Source organism: Pelodiscus sinensis, chromosome 9 (genome assembly GCF_052426305.1).
Source record: "Pelodiscus sinensis isolate ZL-2025 chromosome 9, ASM5242630v1, whole genome shotgun sequence".
Taxonomy (NCBI): domain Eukaryota; kingdom Metazoa; phylum Chordata; order Testudines; family Trionychidae; genus Pelodiscus; species Pelodiscus sinensis.
In genome coordinates, this window is record NC_143060.1 from 60,500,730 (window position 1) to 60,527,978 (window position 27,249).

A 27,249-nucleotide genomic window follows, 5' to 3' on the forward strand; every position below is an offset into this window, starting at 1 on the left:
ACTCAGCGCCGCCAGCCATGAAGAGCGACAGCACGACGAGCGGCATTCTCTCCACTCCGAGCATCAGGAGGGCGGAGAGTGAAACGCCGCAGCTCTGGCACAGAATCACCAACGCCAAAGCGCTGAGGTGCTGGAGGACGCCACGCAGGGAAGCGCTGCCCAGGGAAGTGGCTCCCGCACTGCTCTTTCAGGTGTGACTCCAACACAAAGTTGTTGTCATGCAGACTGTCATGTCCCCAGCACAAGCCGGTTGCCATGGCGATAGTACCTACCCGGGGCCTGTGGAACTGCGGGCCCTTTGCTCCGCTTTGGCCTCACAGGTATAGGAGACCAGCAGTGCTGTCAATGCCACCGCGTTGTTAGGAGCACACTCCCGGCTCATTCTTCCCCCACGGGCCTGCGGGTGCCAGCAGCGTGTCGAGCGGTGTGACATTCTTCCCAGCAGAGCCAGGCAAAGTGTCAAAACAGCCGCATGCAACAGGGTTTAAATTCTCAAGGGAGAAGCTGAATGACATTGTTCTGTCTTATCCCAGCAGGGCAGAAAGCAGAACCAGCATTTGGCTGGTGCCTGCATTCCTGTGAACTAGGACTTCACCTGTGGCAATGGGGCGGCACGCGGCTGTCTTGGAATGATTTCTGTTCAGCTAGTGCAAGGCCGTGCAAGGCCATCTCTCTCCTGCACCCCAGAGAGGTACTCTCCCTGCTCCCAGCAAGACTGGGTAACCCTTCATCCCCTCGGGAGCCCGCAATGCAGCAAGGGGAAGAAAGGCAAAGAGTGCTGGCTGCATGGACTCAGACCCTCCGAAGCCACCTGCATTGCTCTCGGTAGGCAGGGCCATTCCCAACCTTTTCCTATCCCCATTTTGTACTGAAGGCTCCAGGGGAGTGTTACAATTGCTCAGGAAAGGTGCCAGACTGACAGCAGTTGGGACTGCGGTCTCCATCTCCTTGCTTGGCCAGTACGCCTCAGCCTAGCTTGGGGCAGTCTGCTCTAAAGGGAAGTGTGATCGCCACACCCATTCCACCCTGGGCATCTCGGAGAAGATTGCCAGCCATGGCGTCCTTTAGGGGTGATTTTTCTGATCCTTCATTCACTGTCTCTGTGCTAGGAGCCCCGTGAAGCAGAGATGAAGGGCTCCAGCCCCCATTACAGATCCCCTGCTGCGCACAGTTCCTGGGTTCAGAAGCTCCTGAGTTAGTGGTCAGGTCGGAGCAACGAACTCTGGCTCATCCACCGCGGTGGATATTGGCAGAAGCAGCTGCTGGGCCTGGCACCTATTCCATGGGAATGAGCCAGGGCGCTCTCAGGAACATCAGCCCTCAACACAGATCCCCAGCTGATAGGCACTATTGGAAGCACCAGGGTCAGGTTAGAGAAGGGACCTGGGCCACTCAGCCCCTCCCTGTGGTTTGCTGTGCTCAGAGCACAGGTCTGCAGAATCCCTTGGTGCACCAGAGAGCAGACAGGGATGCAAGAGGCATTTGGTACCAGGAGATGCACCTTCCCCCCCTTTCCTCTCTGGAGCACCTGGGATCCCCACATCACCAGCCTTGCCTTGGAGTTAGAGAGACCTTTGTCATTAGGGAGACAGAAGACCTGCCTCCCTGCCTCCTTCCCTCACGATCAGCTACTGTAGCAAAAACTCATTATACCACCCTTAAACAGCAGTCAGAGCTTAGGCATGTCACCCTCAGACACCCATAGAGAACACTCACCTGGGGGCATCAACCAGTCAGTCATTCTAAGCTAGACCCACCTGTCAATACAAAAATACAACGGGAGGGGAGGTGTAGAGCAAGTACAAGCCAAGTGTTTAACTGTCACAGTCACCAGATGTCGCTGTTGCTCTACAAAAAACATGCAGCAGCTGGAGTAGGGCTCCCAGAAGAGACCTTGTGGCTCGTGCCCTCTGTCTGCTCTAGGTGTCTCTCCAGACTTGAGAATACGGGCAGCTCATCACATGCCCCCATTTAATCAGCTCCCCGCCCACCCTCTCTGAGCCAACTGCATTTCTTGCAGCTGGTCAGTCTGTGTTGTCCCATTGGCATGGGGTGATCTGTCTGGGTCAGAACACCTGGAACAGCTGCAAACATGAACAGTCCCCATTGGAGGCCCCCAGCTCCATCCTGGGCTCTGGCAAGTAAAACCATGCTGTGACTTCATCTCCCCTTAACATCCCTCACTTGCCATTTCTTTTCTTAATCAGTTCTCATTACTGCTCTGAGGGACTGAACCTAACCGCTGAACCCAAGCACAGCCCCACAGGGTGACAGCAACCAATCAACAGCCAGCCACCGACTGTCAGTGCAGAGATAGCTGCTGAAATGCCAAGGCCAGAGGCAACACCTAGCACGTGGCAAGCAAAACTCGGCCGTCCATGTGGCTGCCCTGGAGTTGTGGGAATAGCCTGGGTGTGCCTGGCACAAGCCAGAGAATTTACCCTCCCCATCTCCGACAGCTCTTAGACTCCTAGGCTCAAACTTTTAGGCCAGAAAAGGCCATCATGAGCATCTAGTCTGACTTCATGCACATCACAGACGACAGAACCTCACCCCCACCCTCACTCCTGCTATAGACCCCCAATCTCGGTTTAGAGTTACCGAAGTCCTCATATCTTGATTTAAAGACTTCAAGTTACAAAGAATCCCCTGATTACACTAGTTCAAAACAGCAAGGGTATGTCTACACTACAGCGCTAATTCGAACTAAGCTAATTCGAATTAGCGCATCTCGACTTAAAAACTAGTTCGAATTAGCGTTTTGCTAATTCAAACTAGCATGTCCACACTGATTGGATGCTGGGGAGCACTTATGGGAGACTGAAACCGGTTCTGGCAGGGCATCAGGTCAGTAGTTGCTTTGTGTGGCTGCTGTCTGAGACTATCTGAGGCTCGTGCTTAAAGGGACCCCCCCTGGACAGCCGATTCTCAGCTTTTCCGCTTGCTTGCCTACCTCGCCAAGGGACAGCAAAGCAGTGCTTCCCTTCGGACATGCTGCCGCAGGTGGCAACATGGAGCCAGAGCTCACCCTGCACTTGCTGGTGCAGTTTCTGGACTTGCTGCTGCAAGCCTGCCAGCAATGGCTGGAGGCTGCCTGGCACCACCTGGTGCACGTCAGCCCCCTGCCTCTCCGCCTGGCCACCCTGGGGGCCATGGAGCAGCTGCGGCGGCACCCGGGCACCAGCGTGCCCCGCCGCATCTGGCGCCTGGACACCAGCAGCGACTGGTGGGACCGCATCGTCCTGGAGAGCTGGGGAGACAGACAGTGGACCCAGAACTTCAGGATGAAGAGGGACACCTTCCTGGAGCTCTGCAAGTGGCTCGCCCCTGCTCTGCGCAGAAGGGACACTCGCATGAGGCCCGCCATCCCCCTCCAGAAACGTGTGGCCATCGCCCTCTGGAAGCTCTCCACGCCGGACAGCTACCGATCTATCGGGAACCAGTTCGGCGTGGGGAGATCCACCGTCGGAGCAGTGCTCATGCAGGTACGGCACTCGCCGGCCACTGGGCCGGGGGCAAGGGGGGCTGCAAGGAGGGGATGGGCCGCCCCAGGGAAAACGGGGCGGGTGGGGGGGAGGAGGCGAAAGTGCCCTGCACCGGAGGGGCCGGTCTCTCCCGGCCGAACTACACGCTGCCCGGGGGCGTTGCTTCCGGGAGTGGGGCGCAGGGCACTGCCAGGGCACGAACACTCCCAGCCACCCGGGCGCCCCACTGATTCGCGCTTTGCTGTGTCTCTCTGCAGGTGGTCACGGCCATCAACTGGGTGCTGCTCCGCAGGGTGGTCCGCCTCACCGACCCGGACGCCGTCATCCGGGGGTTCGGCGCCCTCGGCTTCCCCAACTGCAGGGGGGCCATCGACGGGACGCACATCCCCATCCGTGCTCCCAGCAGGCTCCTGGCTCTCAGCGTCCTCCGGCTCCTCCTCCTCGGTGTCAGGGACGGGTCCCTCTGCCCCGGGGTCGATGACCACCCGGGGGGCATGGACGGCATGAGCCTCCAGGATGCAGTCCAGGGCCTGAAAGTGGGAGCAGGCCTCCAGGTCAGCCCCTGGCAGGCAGGCCCGGGAGCAGGACTGCCGCAGGTCCTTGATTTTACAGCGGACCTGCTCCTGGCTCTGCTGGTGGCCTCAGGCGGTCAGCCTGGCAGCCATGCGGCTGTACACGGCTGCGTTCCTGAGGCTAGTGCGGAGATCGTGGACATTGGAGGCTTCCCCCCAAACCTCGATGAGGTCCACGATCTCCGCACCTGACCAAGCGGGCGCCCACCTCTTGCGGCCCCGGGCAGGCTCCTGGGAGCCGCCAGGCTGGTCCCGGGAAGAGGGGGAGGGCTGGGTGGCATTGGGTGGCTGGCTCATGTTATGGCAGGTGCAGGGTCTGCTGGCTGGGTGCTGGCAGGCTTGCAACTGGCACAAACTGTGTAGCCAGCCCATGGCACTTTAAGGGCTCCGGGGCCGGGAGGGGGGCAGACGAGTTTCCCTGGTGTTGGCCAGAGTGGCCACCAGGGCAAGCTGGGAAGGGCTAGCCTCCCACAAGTTTGAATTAAGTGGCTACACAGCCCTTAATTCGAACTAGTTAATTCGAACTAGGCGTTAGTCCTCGTAGAATGAGGTTTACCTAGTTTGACTTAAGTGCTCCGCTAGTTCGAATTAAGTTCGAACTAGCGGATCGCTAGTGTAGCGCCTATCAAAGTTAATTCGAACTAATGTATGTTAGTTTGAATTAACTTTGTAGTGTAGCCATACCCCAAATGACTAGAAGAAGGCAAACCCCCTCCCCCCCCGGGTCTCTGCCAACCTAACTGAAGAAAATTCCTTCTCAACTCCAATGGTGGTGACCAGTTAGGCCCTCAGTATGTGGGCAAGTCCCACCAGCCAGACACCTGAGAAAGAGTTCTCTATAGTTACTCTCAGCCATTCCCCTCTAGTGTCCCCTCACTGACCACTAGAGATATTTGCTAATAGCAGATGTGGATGGGTCATTTTCCATTGTAGGCAATCTCATCATACCATCCCCTCCATAACTCTTAGGCCACATCTCCACTTGCTGCAGAACAGACCTTCTGGCGATCGATCCTCCAGGGTTTGATTTAGCTGGTCTAGTAAAGACCAGCTAAATCAAACACTGAGGGTGCCCCCGTCAGCACCAGTATTCCTCACTGTTTCAAGGAGTAAGAGGAGTCAACAGAAGGCTCTCTCCCATTGACCTCCCACTGCGGGGCCACCTCAGAAAAATCGGTGCAAGGTACGTTGACTCCAGCTACGCAATTCACATACCCAAAGTTGCATATCTTGCATCGATTTTCTCCACCAGTCTAGACATGGCCTTTGTTAGTCCAGTCATTCCTCTGTGCCAAGCACAACAGCATTTCACTTACTTGGAGTTCTGGTCTGCCTGGGCTTGTCCTGGAATGCTCCTCCACCTGGCTTGCAGCCCGTTCTCTGCCAAGCTTGGGGCTGGAACCAGAGACATTTTTCTAGCTCTGGAACCAGATTAGCCTGTGGAATTGCAAACTCAATGGAGCTGAATGGAGCATAAGCCAGAGGCAGGACACGTCAATTCAGTCATGAGCCAAAGGAGTTCCAGGCCAGAGCAACCCCATCAAAATACCGCTGTCTCCCTCTGCATGGGGCACATCTGCCCAGCATTGCCATGTGCAAGCGGCTAGCCACACAAGCCGCTGCAGCTGACACAGAGCCAGCAGCATGCTGCAGGGAACACGCTACCTGCACCGGAGAGAGGCTGGGCAACTGTGAGCACAATCCCACACACAAGCCCGACTTATGGTCCACCAGCCACACCCATGGAAGGGATAGGGGGTATCATGGGCCAAGTCTTCTCCCATCTGCCAGTCCCAACCCCGCACCATCCCGAGGGCAGTCTCAGGGTTAGGGCACAGGACTGCATCTCAGGTTCATTTCCTGGCTCTCCTACCGACTCTACACTTGTGGTATGGCCTTAGGCAAGTCACCTAATCTCAGCTCCTCAGGGCACCGGTACGATGGGAAGAAATAATTGCCTCTCCCCCCGCCCTCTAAACCAATGCTCCCTGTAAGATGAGCCCTTGGGCGGCCACCCAAGAGAGAGTCAGTGCAGCCCAGCTGACTAGAAGAGCATGCACAGCGCCAACTGCCTGAAGCATGTGTTTCTACCGGTGGTGCACATAACATTTATTCTGCACGTGAATGGAAAAATAGTGGGAACATTCCCTTCCCCTTGCACCCTTAGATTGTTAGCTCTGTGGGACAGAGACTCTCTCTTACTCTGTGTCAATATAGCACTGAGAACAATAGGGCCCTGACTTCGGCTGAGGTCACTAGATGCTATAGGTTGAACCTATCTAGTCTGGCACCCTGGGGACCTGATCGGTGCCGAACCAGAGAATTTGCTTAACCACAGGAGGTCAGTCTTGCCTAGCAGCATCACCAACACTTCCACTGCTTACTGGGCTGTGAGAAGACATCTAGGGGAAAGTTAGAGCTAAATAGCAGCACAGAACACAGAGCCAGGACTGGTGGCTGTCAACAAACTTTATGGGACCTGGAAAATTTGGCCACCCCCGTGATAAGTGGACATCCATCTCCCTAAAAACATACTGGATTTGGAGTGTTGCTGGACTAGAGAGGTTCAACGTGTACTAGGATGCAAATTATAAACAGCTACTGCAGAGCTCTGAGGCATTACAAAGTTATTTTAAGATGCCATTCAGGAGACAAAATGAATACCAACTCATGCTGATGCAAAAGGGGCAGCTGATTGGGCACAACCACTTCCATCTCATTTTGTAGCCAAGCAGTTTGTTTCCTTTCCCCCTTGGTGTAGGGTTTAGTATTTGTAAGTACGAAGCCTCCCCTAGTTCCCACAATCCCCTCTGCTTTCGTCTGTAGGTCGCCCTGCATTTTGGGTCCATCCTCCCTTTATTTCTAGGGACTTCTCCAACTTCAGGGTTCATCTACTGCTTTGACTGCGACTGAATTTGCATCCAAGATATAGCTGACTCAAAAGCAACCTGAAGCCATCACACCAGGAACAGAGCGGGGCGGAGCTTACTTGGCCCAAACAAGCATGGAAGTCCAGCCCTTAACCAGCATGCTGGACGGGGCTGCAGCTAGCAGGAGGCACCAATACTTGACACCTACCCAATTTGTCTCCACAGCGTCTGTGCCCTGCAGCCTGCCCAGAAAAGCTCCGACCCGCAGCTTGCAAACCACTGAAAAGAGATTTCCCTCCAAAGGTCCAGAGTTCTGCAGAGTCAGCTGGCTGCAAACAAACCAGGATCCAAGTGCTCACGCAGCGTCCCCCTCCTCTCCTAAGTGCATGGATAACGTAACGTCTCCTTGCAGTCTGTTTCCATTCCGCAAAGTTCATCACTCCTTCTGCTTCCCCCAAGACAGGACAACCACTAATGGTTTAGTCTCCAGCATCTTCCCATCCCCCTATTGACTTCACAGGTACACCAGGCTCGCCCAGCGCTGGCTTAATTTCCATGCCAACTGCGTGAGGAGGTACATTCGCCTAACAGCTGTCTGGAAGAATCCTGTTATTCGCTTTGGCTTTAATTTCAGTACACACTCACAACTCCTTAAATATCACCCGCACAGACATCACGCGATGATCACAAGAGGTGGTATTATGTAAGCTTTTATGAGCGAGCTTGCATGATATTGTTCATGAAAGCCGTGGGCCAGGAGGAGTGAGTTTTGTCAGGCCAGGTAAGGGCTGCTTTGCAGAATAGTCTCAGAGGGGTAGCCGTGTTAGTTTGTAACTGTAAAAAACCAATGGAGCAGTCTTTGAGATGCCACAAGACTAATACATTTATTAGGTCATGAGCTTTTGTGGGGAAAACCCACTTCCTCCAACTCATCTGCTGAAGTGGGTTTTACCCATGAAAGCTCACAACCTAATATGTTTGTTAGTCTTTAAGGCGCCACACAACTGTTCACTGTTGTTGCAAAATAGATAGCTCTTTACCCGTTGGCCTGGAGGGGTTCTTAGGGTTTGTGAAGGCTGAGGATGTGTGTCTACAAGCTCCTGCTGCTCTCACTGGCTCTGGGAGTGGAAGGTATCCCAGATACTTGGGACCAGGCTTCTTTCCTGCCCCCTTGAGTAGCTAGTGGGGGGTTGGAAGGGCAGGGCCACCAGCTCCTATGGGTCCCAGCCCAGCGACCTTGTAAATAGAAGTTGCCTGCTAAGTGTCCTTCCCGTCCACTACTTCTGTCTCCCTGGGCCACCTCCCAAAAAATCTGTTCCGCCCTTGCCCTCTTTCAGAGCAGTATCTCAAAGTCCTCACCACAGCCTGTCCAGGGTCTTGCAATTCACCCAAGCTCACCATGCCAGCTCTTCAGCCATGGACCTGGGCTTCAGCTGGGTCTGCAATTCAGCTTATGCTCTGAGCTGTCCAAGGTACTGCTGCCTTCCCAGTCAGTCCCTGGGGGTATGTCTACACTAGAAAGTTAGTTCGAACTAACGGATGTTAGTTCGAACTAACTTTCCTATGCGCTACACTAGCGCTCCGCTAGTTCGAATTTGAATCGAACTAGCGGAGCGCTTAGTTCGAACTAGGTAAACCTCATTTTACGAGGACTAACGCCTAGTTCGAACTAGCTAGTTCGAACTAAGGGCTGTGTAGCCCTTTAGTTCGAACTAGTGGGAGGCTAGCCCTCCCCAGGTTTCCCTGGTGGCCACTCTGGCCAACACCAGGGAAACTCTATGCCCCCCTCCCGGCCCCGGACCCCTTAAAGGGGCACGGGCTGGCTACGGTGCCCGTGCCAGGTGCAAGCCTGCCAGCACCCAGCTAGCAGACCCTGCACCTGGCACGGCACAGAGCCACCCACCCGATGCCCCCCAGCCCACCCCCTCTTGCCGGGACCAGGCTGGCGGCTCCCGGGAGCTTGCCCTGGACCGCAAGAGGCGGGCACCTTCCTGGGCTAGTGCGGACATCGTGGACCTCGTCCACGATCTCCGCACTAGGCACAGGAAAGTGGCCGTCTAGGGCAGGAGAGCTGCCAGCCTGGCCACCCAGGAGCAGGTGTGCATGAAAATCAAGGGGGTCCACTGAGACCCCCGACCCTGAGCCCTGAGCTTACAATGGCCGTCCTGGGTCAGACCAAAGGTCCATCTAGCCCAGTAGCCTGTCTGCCGACAGCGGCCAACCCTAGGGACCCTGGAGGGGATGGACCGAAGACAGTGACCAAGCCATTTGTCTCGTGCCATCCCTCTCCAGCCTTCCACAAACTTTGGGCAGGGACACCACTCCTACCCTCTGGCTAATAGGACTCCATTGACCCAACCTCCATCACTTTATCTCACTTCCCTTTAAACTCTGTTCTAGTTGTAGCCTTCACAGCCTCCTGCAGCAAGGAGTTCCACAGGTTAACTATTTGCTTTGTCAAGAACAACAACTTTCTCTTACTAGTTTCAAGCCTGCTACCCATTCCTTTCCTTTGGTGTCCTCTAGTCCTTCTTTATGGGAACTCAGGAAGAACTTTTCTGAATGCACACTCTCCACCCAACCCCTGCTTTTAGAGACCTCTATCCTGTCCCCCCTCCGTCTCCTCTTTTCTAAGCTGAACAGTCCCAGTCTCTGTAGCCTTTCTTCATCTGGGACCTGTTCCCAACCCCTGATCATGTTAGTTGCCCTCCCCTCTCCCAGCCTTTCTCTTCCCCTCTCCCACCTCCTTTTCCCAGTCTCCCCCAGTTTTTTTCAATAAAGACAGAGTCAATGTTGGAAGAAACGTTATCTTTATTTTGTACATCAATAAGAAGGGGGGCTAGGGAAGGGTAAGTGGAAGGAGGTGAGGGAGGAATGGGGTACGAGCCCCCAATGGGGAGGACTGGGCTGGCTCTGTGGGCTTCTGAGGGTGGAAGCTCTCCTGCAGACCCCCAATTACTCCCTCTCCCCAGATGGCAGCCTGCGGCAAGTGCAGCCGGGCTGATGGCCGAGTGGTGTGATGTGCCCAGTGTGGGCACTCAGGGCACTCCAAGCCAGAACTTCTTTGCAAGCGGGGCACCCCTGAGAACTGTGTGTCCGGGGTGGGGGTCGGGACCCTTTAAGCGCAGCCCTCGGCTAGCCTGAGACAGCATCTCCATGCTCTAAGTCCTCCTTTTATGCCCTGCCAGCACTGCTTCCGGCCATCCTTAAGCCCTGTTCAGAGTCCACTCAATGTGGACTTACTAGTTCGAACTAGCAAAACGCTAGTTCGAACTAGTTTTTAGTTCTAGATGCGTTAGTTCGAACTAGCTTAGTTCGAATTAACTAATTCGAACTAAGTTAGTTCGAACTAGCGCTGTAGTGTAGACGTACCCTGGGTCTGCTTAGTTTGAGCTCCAAAGAGGAACTGCGAAGCCCTAGCCCAGCAGTTTCTTTATATCAGCTTGCTGGGCCCTGATTGGCTGCAGCAGGAGCAGCCACTCTAGCTTGCCTGGAGGACCTCTCCTCTGCTCTTTTCTCTGGGGCAGAGGGTGGCAAGGCCGCAAGCCTCCAGCAGAGGACTGTTGGTCTAGTCTGCCCTGTCGCAGGGTTACAAACCCATCTCCAGCTAGATTCCTTTGCCATACCAGTTCCTCCATCAAACTTATGTCCACCATCTCCAGAGGTCATTCCCCACAATCCTCAAAGGCTACCATTTGAGATTTCCAGCAGGCTCAGTGCATCCTGGACACAGTACCCAAAAGGACGCTGTGGGGATGATGGTGCACAATATAGGTGTAAGCAGGATTTGAAGGAATGCCTCCCTTACAGGTAGCTGGAATGGGGAAAGAGATCCTGGGTGTATCTATGTAAATACAGTTTGTTCCCGCGTTGCTTAGATTTATTAGACATTCAGCAGATGGAGTGGTATTTTGCTCAGTGTAATCAACTTAATTTGTGACCCAACACCAGCTATGTTTGTATTAAATGCAAGGATAGCTGAAATATGCTTGCAGTGTTGTGGGAATACAGAAAAGCAGGCCTGTGCTAAATCTGTTCCAAAGGGAAGGTCTCTCAGTGAGCAGAGAGAACCTTGCTAAGGAGAGGCTCAACTTTCAGAGCTCTCTGAGAGAAGAGGGGAGAGAGAAGGTTAAGTCCACCCCTTTCAGGAGGGTTAGACCTGTTTGCCCCCCCCCTTAAAAGAACGGAGCTAAATAATCATTATCAAGAACCTCTCTTATGTTATGTTGGAGTCAGGTTTCTTTGACCTTGCTTGCTGAGGTCACATTGGAAGATCCATGCTCTGGGGTTTGATTTAGAGGGTCTACACAAGACTCACTCACTCAATCACTGAGGACATCTCTCTCCTGCCTCCCATCAATGCTGGTACTCCTTGCTGTCCCGTGGAGTAAGAGAAATTGATGGAAGCATTTCTCCTATTGACCTCCCGCTGTGAGACCACCCCAGAAAATTGGTGCAAGGCACGTTGACTCCAGCTACGCAATTCACAATTTTTTCCGCCAGCATAGACCTAGCCCAAGTTGAAATCACTAGGAGCTGAATTCACGAGAGAGAGAGGCTTTGTCTACACTGCAGGGTTTTTGCACAAGAAGCTTTTTGCGAAAGACATCTTCCACAAAAACTTCTTGCGCAAAAGCACGTCCACACCTCAAAAGCACATTGCACAAGTGCTGTGCTTCTGTGCAAGAGAGCATCCACACTGCATGAACACACTTGCACAAGAAAGTTCTGATGGCCATTCTGTGAATGGCCATCAGAGCATCTGTGCTTTTTGTGATAGGCTCTTTTTGCACAAGAAACCCCTGTTGCATGTCCACACACATCTTTTTGCGCAAGAACTCTTGCTCAAAAAGGAGTTATGTCTTGTAGAAGGAGGTATACCTACACCGCAAAAAACCCTCTATTCTGTTGACTGACTGTAGATTTTCTTGCGCAAAAACATGCTTGAGGTGTGGACACTCTGCGGGTTTTTGCACAAAAACCCTGTAGTGTAGACATAGCCAGAGGAGCAGAAGTCACAGCCAAGAAATGGATGGCAGCAGATGGTGACTGAATCAGCGGGCAGTGGCAGAGAGCAGGCGAGTGACCAGTGGACAGGGTAAGATGCCTCTGTACCTCTCCTGACCCAAGGTGGGAGTTGAACTCTGCAGATGCAAATCTGAGTCTGCACTGACCCAGGGCAGCAACTGGGAGTAGGGTGCAGAGAAGGTTCGGGTGTGTGAACGGGACATTTAGGTTGCTGGGCTTAAGAACCTCAGAGGGAAAGGACACTGCCCTGTCTACCTGGGGTTGGACTTTTACTCATGGATTATGTTTATGAACCCCGTTAGTGGGGTTTTCCCAAACTAATGCCAAGTTACTTCCCTCCCTTTTAATAAAAGTTTCTTTCCCACACGGAGATTCTGTGCTTGGGCCAAACGATACCCTCCAGCATCTCACTGAAGCCAGTGGGAGCCATGCATGCTCCTTGGGCCAAGATGATCAACACAAAAGCAAGCTGTGTTAGATTTAGCAGTGTGCGGATAGGGGCAGCAGTGGGATGGGGTAGGGTGGGGGGTAGGAGGCAGGCAGCACCACATAGTATTCGACTTGACTACCCACGTGAAGGGCAGCGGCAAGGTAGGATGCAGCCTCCTTTACCGGCTGTGTGTGGTAGCACTACGGGACCAACTAACTCCTTATGAAGGACAGCATGAGACGGTCCAGCACCAGCTGCTAGCAGGGCGCCGCTTGAGTCAGCCTGTGGCTTCCCTCAGTCGCTCAAAACCCGTTCTGTCCCAGAATCCTTTGCACACGTTACTATAGCGCTTCACTGACAGAGACTAGGAGTGGTGAGCAGTGTTTTCAAAGTACCCAGCAGGACCCGATGGAAGTGACTGAACAAATCTCCTTCGCGGTGGGGGTGTGGGGGGGGAGGGCCGCTCCGATCTCCTTGCCCCTGCTCCAGCCCCAGCCAAGAGCGGGCGAATGCTTTGAGGGTGATGGCTACAGCGCAGTAGCATTGACTGGCAACTCCTGATATAAAACCCACAGAGCCAAGCGCTCCCTGCCAGAGCCTGACACACACCAGAGCAGGGATGTAAAATCCCGTTTAATTGGCTAACTGATTAAACACCAAAGCAACCCTACAGACGGGCTGCGCGGGTGTCCCTGCTGGAGCAGCCCTTACCTGTGAGGAGTCCGGGCCCACCACAGGCAGGGGCTACGCTGGAGCAGCCCCTGTCCACAGTGGGCCTCCCATGGCAGATAGGGAGCGGCTCCAGCGCCACCAGTTACCTGGTTAACCCTTCACATCCCTACTCGGGGGGTGACGGCTTGGTGCTAGTATCAGTGCCCCGCATCAGCGCTGCAGTTCTCACAGCTGCCGGCTCAGGCAGGCCACTCCCAACCAGCGTGGGGCCTGCTGAGAGAGAAAGCAGGCCATGCCAGCTGGGACACCAGAGCAGCCCCTGTTCCAGGCCCTATTCCTGGCTCTGCCACAGATGCCCCGTGTGTGCCTGGGCAACTCACTAAATTGCGCTGCACCCGAGTGCCGCTGGTATGAAACGGCGACAACCCCGCCTCTCACACATCCTCCACCTGGCTTGGCCAGTCAGAGTGGCAGCTCTTGGGGCAGGCCCTGCTTCTTGCTGGGTATTTGCACAGCACCTACCACACGGGGGCCACGGACTCCGTTGTGGGTCTCTATTATTCACGTGACAGTAGTAGCTAAGTAGAGACGGACACTGACTTTCTGGGTGCACAGGCACCCTCTCCTCCGCCCCCATTTGGATCTGAACACCAAGCGTGATAGGCTTGTACTCAGGCACTAGAGCGTGCAAACACCCCCGTTACGCAGACCGTCTCTGCCTTTCCCTTACAGCAGCTCAAGGAAAACCAACACCTCACCTATGTGGGACTTACTCGCGACCCAGGGTCCCTCCAGGCCTGGCTGTGGAGGTTGCCTGCTGATTCTCTTGGGGAAGAGGATTCGCTGTGCGGGAGGATAGGAAAAGCTCCCTGTGGCGCACGATTAGAAGACTGCACTGAAAGCCGCCGGCGAGCAGGGACCGCAGCAGTGCCCGCTCCCTGCCAGTGGGGCTCCACTCTCTGCAGCAGGGTGCACAGTGGCTCCTTAGCACTCGCGGGGATCCCGGCAGGACGCCCCATCTTCCAGAAGCGGCCTTTTATCTGCCACAGCGTCAGTGCTCAGAACAGCCCCTTGGCCAGGCCGGTACTGTCCCCGGCTGCTCGAGGCACGCACAGAGAGGAGCTGTCCTACTTGCTGGCTGCATTTTCGGCTCCGGTTCCAGTGGGGCTCAGCTTTCTTTGCCCCCAGCCCTCGGGGGCCAGCCTGGCCAGCTGCTCCCTCTGGCCCTGCCTGGACAGTAACGGGAAGTCAGCCAATTTGCGTCCATCTTAAAGCACCCCCTTGCCCCGGGCTTTGGCAAGGCTTAAATACAGAACCCTAAACCAGGCCTCTCTCCCCCATCAGTCATCCTGCAGCCGAGCCCCGGCAACCAGCAAAATACAGCCTGAAATTCCCCCTCACTCCCATTGCCTTCCCACTCACTCACAGCCAGCGCCAAGCACCGGGGCTTGCTGTTATTCAGAGCTACCCCCGTGAAACCTCGCACCCTGTTGGGGTTCCCATTTGAGCTGTCTGCAGTGAAGCCTGACATGACAGCAGCCCTGTCGGAGGAGCCCCCTGCCAGAGATGGCTGATTATGTTTCAGCACGAGGGAGGTTTTGTTTACAAAGGGTTGGGAGGCACTAAAAAGCTCCAGCATAGGTCAGCCGGCTCCCCTCTCTCCGGGAGCCCTATCAGGCTGCTGAAAGAACTCTTCTGTCGACCTCGCTACCGCCTCTCAGGGAACCGGGCACCAGGACACCTGCCACTAACGAAGTGACCCCGTGCCTCAGTTTCCCCACATAAACTAATACGGGCCTCTCTGGGGTGTGGAGAAAATGTAACGGGGATTCGTAAGCCCTCATTTGAAAGGCATTATCAGTGTGTGGACTGCTGACAAAACGAGGCTGGAGAGCCCACTGAAAAATCCTTGGCTGATCATAGGATGGACTGAGCGGCGCCTGAGAGCGGAGGGGGGGGGGGTGAGGGGAGGGGTCAGACAGAAGCCAAGTGTGGGTTTATCATGCAAATATCACTCCCAGACCCGAATGGAGACAGGGTTGGGCTTCAGAACAGTTCAGAGGGAGCATGTGAAGCCCTGTACCCCCGCCACAGTCTCTTGTGAGCCATCAGCTCACATAGTGATAGTCACAGGGCAACAATGACTTTCTATCACTGCAGATCTAGGATGGAGGTTTTGTACCAGTGACCTAGATAGGACAAATTCTATCTGTTCAAAGTTGCAAAGGGATCTCACAAAACTGGGGGACTGGCTGATGAAATTCAGTGCTGAGAAACGCAAAGTCATGTACATTGGAAAACCTAATCCCAAATCTACCTACAAAATGATGGGGGCATAAATTAACTGTTCCACTCAAGGAAGATCATGAAGTCACTATGGATCCTTCTCTGAACACAACTGTTTAATGTGCCGCGATCATCAAAAAACCCACTATCAGAATGTTAAGAATCTTTAGGGAAAGTTAGATAAGTGAACACATTTTATAATGCCACTTTATAAATCCATGATACGCCCACACCTGAAGTACCATGTGCAGTTCTGGTCATCCCATCTCAAAAAAGATAAATTAGAAGTGGAAAAGGTACAGAAAAGGGCAATAAAATGATTAGGGGTATGGAACAGCTTCCATATGAGGAGAGAATAAAAAGACTGGGACGTCTTAGCTTGGAAAAGAGACAGCTAAGGGAGGATATGATAGAGGTCTGTAAAATCATGAACGGTGTGGAGAAAGTGAATAGGGAAGTGTTATTTGCCCCTTCATATCACACAAGGACTAAGTGTCACCAAATGAAATTAAGAGGCAGCAGGTGTAACACGAACAAAAGGGAGTATTTCTTCCGACAATGCACAGTGTGGCACTCAGTGCGGGGGATATTGTGAAGTCACACCGCGATTCAAAAAAAAAAAAAAAAAAAGATCAGTTCATGGAGGACAGCGGGAAACGGCATGAACACGGACTGAAGCAGTCTTAGCTCACGCCGTTTCTGCTGTGAGTCTGCTTTTGAAATGTACAAGAGCCCCACTGGGGGCTACAGTTCAAAGATGGAGATGCCCTTATAGACTAATCGAATAGTCGATAGAAATCCATCTAAATTTAACATCCGGAGAAGAGACTTCAGGAGTCATCGAGTCCAGCTCCCTGCCCAAATCCGGACCAACGCCAACTCAATCATCCCAGCCAGGACTTTATCAAGCTGGGACTTGAAAACCTCTAGGAATGGAGATTCCACCCCTTCCCTAGGGAACCCATCCCAGTGCTTCACCCCTCTCCTAGGGAAATAGTTTTTCCTAATATCCAACCTAGACGCCCCACTCCCGTCTGCAATTTGAGTCCGTTGCTCCTCATTCTGCCACCTCTGAGAACAGCCTCTCTCCATCCTCTTTGGAACCCCCTTTAGGAAGTTGAAAGACTCTTCTTTCAGTTTGCGCGCTATGCCCCGTTAGTAACGGAAGCCCATCGAAACCATGAGTGTCCCCACGACAGGGTTGATTCAGTTGAATCCATTCAGTGTCTAAAGTTAAATCACGTCAGAGCACGGCACATCAAGAAGGCCCAACGCTCTGAGTGAGCTCCCGAGCCAGGGTCTATATGATCTCCGAATGCAGAATCTCTTCTTCAGCTAGAAGTCTCTGGTTTTAGGCAAATTGTTTAGTAATTCCAGTGCTTCTGGATGGTTGGAAAATTGATAGCTATTTATAACCTTAACTGGATCTTAACGACAGCTCCTGCCTGGGAATACAATTCAAGACCCAGATAATTTTTCTGGCAGAGTCATGATAGATAAATAGAAATCCTCTTATTTTTTTTCTTATTTTTTTGCTCTTATTTGCTTTCTTTAGGTCTAGGAAGCACTCTCAGGCCTGCTGCACTGCTGCCCCACCCCCATGAGAACACCACAAACCCCCGCTGGCCAGGGGGGCTGGCAGTGATTCAAAGGGGTCCAGAGTTCTGGCTGCTGCTGTCCTGACCCCTTAAAAATCGCTGCTTTCGGCCCCCTTCCACCTGAGGCCCCACCCCTTCTACTTGAGGCCCCGCCCCTTCCAGGAGCACAGACTCAGTTACGTTCCCCACAGTGAGCTCGGGGGCCCTGCGTGGCTGTCGGGTTGCCTTAGGGATGCAGGATCCCCGTAGAAACGTGCCTGGGGCTGTAAGGCAGGGTACTCACCCTTGGTGGTGCCCCCTTGTGGTGCGATGCTGCAAGTGACCCTCATCGCCAGCCCATCTGGCTGCCACCTGCCTCTTAGGTCTTCTGCAGCTCAGCCGAGTCCCACAGTTCAGTCCCCTCCCCGCCTGACAAAAGACTCCGACCGAAAGTCAAAGCTGTGCTCAAATAATTATTCTGGCCTGCACCGCAGTGTCCTGACTGGCCCGCCCTCAGGAGACCAGCCTGCTCCTGAGTTTGGGCTGGCATGCCCCTTTCCTCCTCTGTTTGCCTTGTCCTGCTCTGGGCTCTGCCCCACAGAACCCGCATTACTGCTGCTGCAATTGTACCGTTGCCTTGGGCTGCTTCCCAGCTCTCAGCCCCCTTGCGCTGCGTCTCCCCAGCCTGCGTCTAATGGCCCCGGCGTCTCCTTTCTCTGCTGAAGCAGAACTTCTCCTGCCCCTCTCGGGCACCAAGGCTGAGCTGCCCTGCTCCTGCCGCGTTCTTCCCAGCCGGCTTCTTGTCTCAGCAGGTTTTATCTCACTGCCTCCCTTCCCCAGGGGCTCCAGCTGCTTCCCCAGGGGACCTCCCTGCTCCTTGCAAGCCCTAGGCACAGCCTTGGGCCCTGCCCCCTGGGGGGTTCTCCCACTTGCAGGCTAATACTACCTACTCCAGCCCCTTCCCACAAAGAAGAAACACGCCTCCCTCCTGGATCTTCACAATCTCACCCTCCCTCCTGGGCTACTTTGCTCTGTTTGCCTTGTCTTGTCTTTCATAGCTGGGATCACTGATGATCAGTAAGTGGCCAAAACCCCACCAGCTGGGCCAGGGGCTGGCTGCAAGGGCACCAGTGAGGTGGAGCTGGTTTCCCTTAAAGGGCCGGTCAGTCTGTGACAGGGCCCAGCTGGTCTCTGGGGTAGCTTTGGGTCTGTCTATAAGACTCCCATGCAGTGCAGTGCCCCCTAGGGGGCCTTTGAGCACATCTTCACTGGAGGTGCAGGTCAGCCATCCCTCCCAGAATAACGGGGCAATCTCAGGAGCCTGAGGGGAAGCGAGCCTGGAGAAACAGATGCCGGAGGTTCAGACAGCTGTATCGAAGGCCCTTGCAATGTGGGCTCCTGAGTGATAGGCAAAGGGAGGTCCTTGTTCCCTTTCTCCTATGGTTCTCCTGAACGTCAAGGAAAACCAGAGCATCTGGGTGATGCAGAAAGATGCATTCAAGCCTTTCACTTTCTTATCATCCTCCATTGCTTGGCTCCGCCTCCCCCTCTCTCCTTCTTTCTGGGAATTTTGCACTGGGGTAAATGACAACACAAGGCAGTGGTGTGTGAGTCCCTCTCCCCTTCTAGGCCCACTAGCCTCTGCCAGGTGTAGGACTGTCTGCCCGCCCCACCGCTTTTCTACCAGGCTGTTCCAACATGGCTCGTGTCACTTCCTAGAACTAGTGGGTGCAGTATAGTTGGTGGAGCTTGCTGGCTTTTTAATGCTGTGGACCAAGTCTCTGTGGGTAGCCCCCAAACTGATTCCTATAGGATCTCTGAGGAAAGGAATGGCCCAAAAAGGAGCTGATAAGGACAAATGGAATTTGGCAACTGCAGTTTGTACAATGGGCCTTATGCCTTTGTGGACGGTTGAGTGACCAGAGCTGAATGTAGCATAACTGCCCGCGTAGGCAAGGACAAGGTGACTTCAGCCATTAAAACCTTGCTGGGTCAAACCAGGACTTTAGAGATGCTGCTGACCGGAGGGGGCTGTGGCTTGCATGCGCAGACACAAGGCATTCAGAGCTAGTGCATGGCCCCTGTTGTCAATTTCCTACCATCTCGGGTCTCTGTGTCCCTTGACTCTTGCTCACGTCACAAGCGCACACGTTTCCATAGAGATGAAAGATGGTTGGAGGTGGGAGGCCATCACCAGATCGCCTGTTCCACCAGGCGCGAGTTTGGCCCAGCTTAGAAGTTCACCTTTTGCATTATGCATCACACTGTGCTTTCACACGGCTGATGGACAAAAGAAATGTCCCTGAATTATTTACACAGCCTTAGAGTGAGTCTGAATATGCCGTACTGGCTCCTGTCTGTCAAATCGGTTTGTTACACATCACCCCCTCATCAGGCAGTCTAGCTGACACATACCAGGCTCTCATTATCCTCCTCACTTCTACAGGAACGTGCCGGCCTGGACCTGTGTTTAAATGTTTAAATCCGATACATGCATAGCAAGGATTCCAGGGAACATCTCCATGCGCCCTTCACATTTTGAGGGTGTTAACAATAGTCACCCTGCTGACAGGCATCATGGTAGAACACCGACAGCCGTTCTTTTGCTCTGGTGTAGGGTATTGAGGGTAGAATGGGTGAACTCAGGAGCCCTGGAGTAGAAGGATCAAAGATAGGTTGGGCCTTGAGTTATTTCACACATAAAGGGCCAAATTATGCTCAACATGGGTGCATATTTCAGCTGATTTCCCTGGGAGTTATACCAGCGTGACTGAAAGCAGAATGGAGCCCAGAGAATCCATGTGACAAGGAAACTGCTACAGGTTAAATAAGCCCATTTTCCTTAGCCTCTGCTCACAAGTCATGGGTCCCAACCCCCTAATCATTTTGGTCGGTCCCTGCTGGACTCTCTCCCGTTTGTCCACATCCTTTCTGTGATGGGGGTGGGGTGGGGCAAAACTGGACACAGTACTCCAAATCAACGCCCCCTCTAACCTTTTCTATTTGCGTGCAGAATAAATTTTGTTTGTGCACTGAGGCATGTAAGAATGTGCACCACCAGTAGAAACAAAAGTTCTTCTTAACTGAAGTTTATTAAAAAAAAGAAAAGAGTATTGGTTAAAAGATCAACAAACACGAGTTCAGTTCTTGCGTTTCAGTTTCATAGAGTTGTTGAGCTTTGTAGTTACCAATGGATCTTTTCAGATCAGTCTGTGTAATTAAGTCAATGTCCCTGCTGGAAGCACCAGGATATCCTGGGATCTCATCCTTTATGGCTTGCAGCTTTCCCCATGAGCATCCAAGCAGATGGGAGAGGAAAAGGAATCCGGTCCAAAGGGGCTTTGTACATTTGCACTAGCCTCCTGGCCTGGGAGAACAATAGGCTTTTGGTATACCCTTCTGTCACCCAAACAATGTGGCAATTAGCACAAGGCAATCTAGCCCAAGTCTCAATATTTTGACCGAGTGGACCTCTCCCACACGAGCTGTAGTTATTGTGGGTTCAGAACCTGCGCCACGCCAGCTGGATATATTTTTTATTAATGGATGCTGCAGTAAAGGCTGGCAAGGCAGAAAAACTGGTGTGGAGAAAGTCAGCGCTAAGAGATTACTTCCACAAGGTAACATCTCATCTTTATCCGGTGGTTCTGCCCAGAGTGTGCCTTTGAGCGAGGCGTTGTACAAAAGCATCCGATGCCCCCTTGCCCTGAGGCATTGATTGTCTAGTTATTTATCCGATGACAGTCATTTTGGGGCACTTCTGGAATGCAATGCTTATAAAACGAATAAAAGAAAGTTCTTCTTCACACAGCGTGTAGTCAACCTGTGGAACTCCTTGCCAGAGGAGGCTGTGAAGGCTAGGACTATAATAGAGTTTAAAGAGAAGCTAGATAATTTCATGGAGGTTAGGTCCATAAAAGGCTATTAGCCAGGGGATAAAATAGTGTCCTTGGCCTTTGTTTGTCAGAGGCTGGAGAGGGATGGCAGGAGACAAATTGCTTGATCATTGTCTTCGGTCCACCCTCTCTGGGGCACCTGGTGCTGGCCATTGTCGGTAGACAGGCTACTGGGCTAGATGGACCTTTGGTCTGACCCAGTACGGCCGTTCTTATGTTCTGATGTTCTTATAATGCTTTCAGGCAGCCCAAAACACACCCAGAAATAGCTCACTCGGATAACGTCCCTCAACTCATCCACCGACCTTCTTAAACACAGAGGGGTTCATTGTCTCCCAATGAACACCTACCTCAACAACACGCAGAAAAGCCATTGAAGCATGGTTAACACAGAAAGGGACGATGCGCACTAGCATTCTCCATCCGTCGATTTCGCGGCACTTTACAAAGGAGGTCAGAATCGTCGTCATTATGATACTACGGCTACATATGTATCTGCTCGCCTGCTCCCTTCACTGCCACATGTAGGGTACCACTCCTGTTAGCCCTGGGTGGGCTGCACAGCGATGGGAGAGCAAGGTGGAATCTCTTCTGCCTTGCACAGCGCCACGGAAGTTGTCAGCACAAAGTCATTGCCAAGGAGGATGAGAGAGACAGACCCCCTCGCCCCTGCTTGTTCTTCTGTACCTGTCTCCCTGAAATTTTACAAGTCTCCTTTGGACTTGTAAGTCAAGCATGTTTCCTATGGGAAATCATTGCGGGAAAGGGTTTATTTTTCAAAATCATCTCTATGTATTGACTAGTGATGCACACAGGCTGTGTCTACACTGGCAAGTTATTCCAGAAAATCAGCCACTTTTCCGGAAATCTTGCCAGCTGTCTACACTGGCCCCTTGAATTTCCGGAAAAGCACTGACCATCTACTGTAAAATCATCAGTGCTTTTCTGGAAAAACTATGCTGCTCCTGTTCGGGCAAAAGTCTTTTTCCAGAAAACTGTTCCGGAAAAGGGCCAGTGAAGACAGCACAGATTTCTTTTCCGCAAAAAAGCCCCGATCGCAAAAATGGCGATCGGGGCTTTTTTGCGGAAAAGCGCGTCTAGATTGGCCACGGATGCTTTTCCGCAAAAAGTGCTTTTCTGCAAAAGCGTCCTGCCAATCTAGACGCGCTTTTCCAAAAATGCTTTTAACGGAAAACTTTTCCGTTAAAAGTATTTCCGGAAAATCATGCCAGTGTAGACGTAGCCACGCTGCTTTGCCGGACTGCAGAAACCAGGCCCTTCCCTCGAGCTAACAAGATACAGGGGGATAGGATGGGGACCCACAGGGCCAAAGGGAACAAGTCAGTTTACACAAGGGGGAGCTAAGGAAAGGGGGAGACAGAAAAGCAGCTTCCCTGATCTGAAGCTAGCTGAGAGTGGAAGCTGCGTCCATCACACGCTAGCGGGAAGCTGCTCCTGGCGACAATGCCCTGCTGTCGCTGAGAATTTGGGGGTGCAATCTTCAGTGAGAAGCAGCCAGCGCTGGGCCCCAGGGTGAATCCTGCCATGCGATGGTCATGGAGTCACTGCATAGACTCATAGAACGCTGGAACTGGAAGGGACCTCAAGAGGTCATCGAGTCCAATCCCCCGCGCTCATTGCAGGACCCAGTACCATCTAGATTGGTGTTTCCCTATTTGTGCTCCGCAGAACCCCGGGGTTCCGCAAAGCGAAAGTAAGGGTTCCGCGAGGACTGACTCTCCCCCGCCTCCTCTTAAAGAGACAGAGCTTTTTTTTTTTTTTTTCGCTCGACAAATTGCGCCGTGGGCAACCCTAGGGGTTCTGTGGCCAAATAAAATTGGGAAACACTGATCGAGATCATCCCTGATAGATGTCTGTCTATGATGAGCCCCCCCCGCCGATGAGCACTAAGAGTGAAATGGAGGAGGTGCGATCGGCAGGATTCTCTGGAATTTCCACCAATGAGGCACACAGGATTTCCGATCTGCTGGGTTCCTGCTTCTGGCCCTGATTCAGCAAGATACGTAGCCACCTGCCTGGCTTTGCACCGGGGGGGAGTTCTATGAATGGCAGTGGGATTGCTCACATGCTTGGTCAGCCACACATGTCAGTGCTCTGCTGAATTGGGGCCTGGATCAGAAAGGGCCTTGCTGCTGCCTCTGATCTTTTGCTTTTCTAATTCCTGTCCCTGGTGCACTGGGGACAAGGCCCCTGTCATGCTAATGAGATCCTGCTAAACTTCCATGAGCAGACACCACCAACCTCACCACAATATTCCCACCGGTTCACATCTGGATCTCGATGAACTTGAAAGGGAGTATCAATGGGTCAGTTAGAGGACTCACCCTGTCTCCTTTTGCCAGGTTTCCCCCTACAAGCCCGGAAGAGAAACACCGCACACCAGTGCAGTTAGGCGCAATTCCATTACTTACAGCCTGATGAGATGTTACCAAGACTCCTCGTGCATGAAAAACCAGGGGAAACGCGCCTTAAACAGAGGCTGCAAGGAGAGCTTTGGCGTTCGAGCCAGCCTGCGGGGAAGGCGATGAGGGAAGTGTCACTGATTTAAACCGAATGCTCTCAATTACTGTCAGAGATCGGATTTTTCACACCAACTATTTGTCAGATTTAAGCTATTTATTTTGCTTGGAGAGCTACTTCCCAGCTGGCTTCTGGGAACATATTCAGAGGGGTAAAGATTCATCAGGCAGCCTGGACAAATAATCATCAAGCTATGGGGCAGGGGTGGGGGCTGGTCACTCCACACTGCCCAGTAGTCCCAGCTGATGTTGCACAATAGGTCACCCAGCGTTGTCATCTCTGCTCCCTGGTCTGCCCTGATTTTGCAACCTGATCTGTATGGGCAGAACCTTGTGCCTGTCTCTAGCAGGATCACGACTGAAATGTTTAAGGGAAGCGTTTCAGAGGGGTAGCTGAGTTAGTCTGTAACTGGAAAAAACTTTAAAAAACCAACAAATAGTCTAGTTACGTAGCACCTTAAAGACTAACAAACTATGTACCTGGTATCATGAGCTTTCGTGGGCACAACCCACTTCTTCAGATGAATGGAGCATTAAAAGTCCATAACCAAGAATAAATAAGGGAAGGGGAGAGGGGAAGGAAGGGATAAAAGAAAAAAAACATGAATTAGAGAGTTCAAGTTACAAGAAGCTGATAAGAACAATTCGCACCTTCTCTAAGTACCCATTGTTTAGTTGATTAAGTCATTAGGATGTGAAAGGTAGTGTGCTAGCCAGCCAATGTCTTATCATAGCCAATCAGACCTCTATGATAGGAATCCAACTTGTAAATGAAGTTAAGTTCTGACCCTTCCCTGTGTATTTGGCTTGTGGAACTGGCTTGAGACAACAGGGTGACTTTGAGATCCATTGATGAGTGCCCGGCAGGGACAAGTAACAGGTAAGAAATCATTTCTTTCTCGTACAAACCCATGAAACCAACGAAAGAGAATCATCCTCCATGGAGCACAGGGACTTGAATCAGTTTCATTGCCTGGTGACTCTATTGCAGATCTGGTTTTGTGTCATTGACCAGACCATTGACACGCCCCCATTTAAACACAGCTTGCTTTCTTCTCTGTTGGCTTGGTGCTGTGGAACGGGCTGCTGTGTTGTGGTTCCCGCTGAGTGCCGCCTTCCTGGCGGGGTTTAGGCTTTGGGGAAATGCGGGTGGAGAGGGTGAGGGAGAAACCAAAGATCGATGAACTTTTCCAAACCTCAGGAAACAACAGACTTGGGGATTTTCAGTGAAAGTCAGGGGATGCCGATTCAGGCGGCTTATTTCAACTGAGTAGGTTCACTCAACCCAAACACGGCCAGGCAGACAGACACAGGCAAGGTTTCCTTATGCTAAGTGCAAGTGGGAGAAAGGTGCCCCCAAACCTGGGGAGCGTCGCAGCACTCCACAGTGGTAGGGACTTTATTAAGAGTCCCTATCCCACAGACAAGTGTGCATGCCATGTCCCTGTTCCTCTGAGCCCTCGCTGTGCATGGATGGAAGTTATCCCTGACTGTAAACTCCACAGGGTATGTCTACACTAGCCACCCTAATTCAAAATAGGGTGGCAGTGTAGACAGACCCACAGGGAGCAGGAGGGCCCAGGAGGTTGGGGATGGTCATGGAGCCTTTCCCTGTTCCAATCCTGCTTGGCTCAAGAGTCAGTGAAAGTCTCGGCTGCTCAGTGTGACTGTATCAGAAATGCCTGTGGTCTTAGTGTCCCTGTTCTATAGACGTCACCCCCATCGCTGGTAGCATGAGACGTGATCAGCAGAATAGCTCCCGGAGTTTGGGGGTCAGAAGGTGCCCCAATGATCATCTTATCTGACACAGCCCACAAAATGTCACCCCTTGATTCCTGGATCAAGCTCAGAACACCGTGTTTGTAAGTCACCGTCGATGTACTGGAGACCCCACCCTGTCCTCGGTAAGCTGTTCCAGTGGCCAGTTACCTTCACCATGACACATTTGCAGTTTCTCTGGTTGGAACTTGTCTAGCTTCAGCTTCCAGCCCTTGGATCCCATCAGGTCTCTGTCTGTTAGACTGAAAAGCCCTCTCTTCCCAGACGTTTGCCCTCTGGAGGTACCATCATCGTGTTACCTGTTAACCACACAGGCTGAAATACCCCGTCATTGTTGGAGATGGTCCCTAATGGCCAGTGTGTGTGGGGGGGGGGGGGGGGAGGGAGTGACACATTTGCATCACAGTTCCCCCAGCTTGTATTTGTTCTGTGAGTCGAAGATTTCAATCCGGTACAGCTTCCACAACAGATGGACGCTAAAAATGTGACACCCTGCTCTCCCCCTCACTTACCTTAAAAAGCCACTTCGTTCCCCTCAGATACCTCTCTCTCCATGCCTTCTGTTGTGCTCTGCACCTCTTCTTCCGCTCTCCCCACTTCTGCCGCCTTCTCCTCCCGGCTCCTCCACCTTGGGGTCCACATGGCTTCCCTCTTTTGGGGTTCCTTTCCTTCTCTCCGAGCCAGAGTCAAACCCCACCCAAGTGAATGGGCATCTTTCCATTGATTTAAAAGGCTTTGGATCCGAGCCAGTAGTTATCGCTAGATGCATTTTGAAGGTGAAAGTCACCAAGGGTTCCTTGCAGTATATTTGCCCCTCTCCCCGAGACCTTTTATGACTAGGGTTTTATCACAGAGGGTACATCTAGACTACAGGCTTTTGTCAACAGAGGTTTGTCGACAGATACGGTCGACAAAGCTTCTGTCGACAAAGAGCATCTAGACTACGTCCAGTTCTGTCGCCAAAGCAAGCCGCTTTGTTGACCTGAGAGTGTCGACACAAAGGACAGTGTAGATGCAATAACGCCTTCTGTCGACAGAACTCTGTCAACAAAGGCATTATTCCTCGTAGAATGAGGTTTACCACCGTCGACAAAACTGCCGAGTTCTGTCGACGTTATGTCGATAGAACTCAGCGGTAGTGTAAACGCAAGTATAGTTTTGTCAACAAAAGTCCACTTTTGTCAACAAAAGCCTGTAGTCTAGACACACCCAGATTTACCTTTCCTCACACCCCCAGTGCTTGTTTTGTGTAGGAACTCACATCCTCCCTCAGTTCTCTGTGGCCCCTTTTTCCTGACTAAGGTATGTTCCGAGCAGCAGAGGTAGGAGTGGAGAGGTTTGGCTCATTGTAGTGGATGATATGCCAGCTCCTCCACTTACCAAACACTACCCCACAGCTGCACACAGGAATGGTACCAGGGCAGCTGGTCATTATTCGGGGGAATTGGGACTAAGCCCAGCCAACAAGGCCTCAAGTGTCAGCCATACTGCTGGCCCCATGTAGCACGGACTGAGAAGGGTGCAGAGAACAACAAAGGATTAGGGGTATAGAACAGCTTCCATGCAAGGAGAGATTAAAAAGGTTGGGACTTTTCATCTTAGAAAAGAAGCAGCTAACGGGAGGGGGGCTATGGCAGTGGTCTATAAAAACCATGATGGCTACAGAGAAACTAAAGGAGGAAGTGCCATTTACACCTTCTCAGAACACTAGAACTGTGGGGCATAAAATAAACAGGCAGCAGATTTAAACCAAACGAAAGGAAGTGCTTCTTCACACCCCACAGTCAACCTGTGGAACTCCTTGCCAGGGGAGGTTGCGAAGGCCAGGAGGAGACCACTTCATGGTGGTTGGGTCTGTCACTGCAAAGTGAGGAGAGGAGAGTGTCCAGCACAAAGCAGCCAAGAATCCACAGAGGGAGATTCTAGGTTTTCCCCACCTTGCCCTTTACTGTCCCCAGTGTTTCATCCTGAAGTGGGAGGGGAAAAAGGCAGACTCCCTTTTCTCCCTATTTACCTGACACCCCCCTAGCTGTTGGCTCATGCTCAGCATGGCTCCAGGTGGCCCTGACGCTCCATTCTGACCTGGCGGGTCCCTGAATGGGATAAGAGAAAGC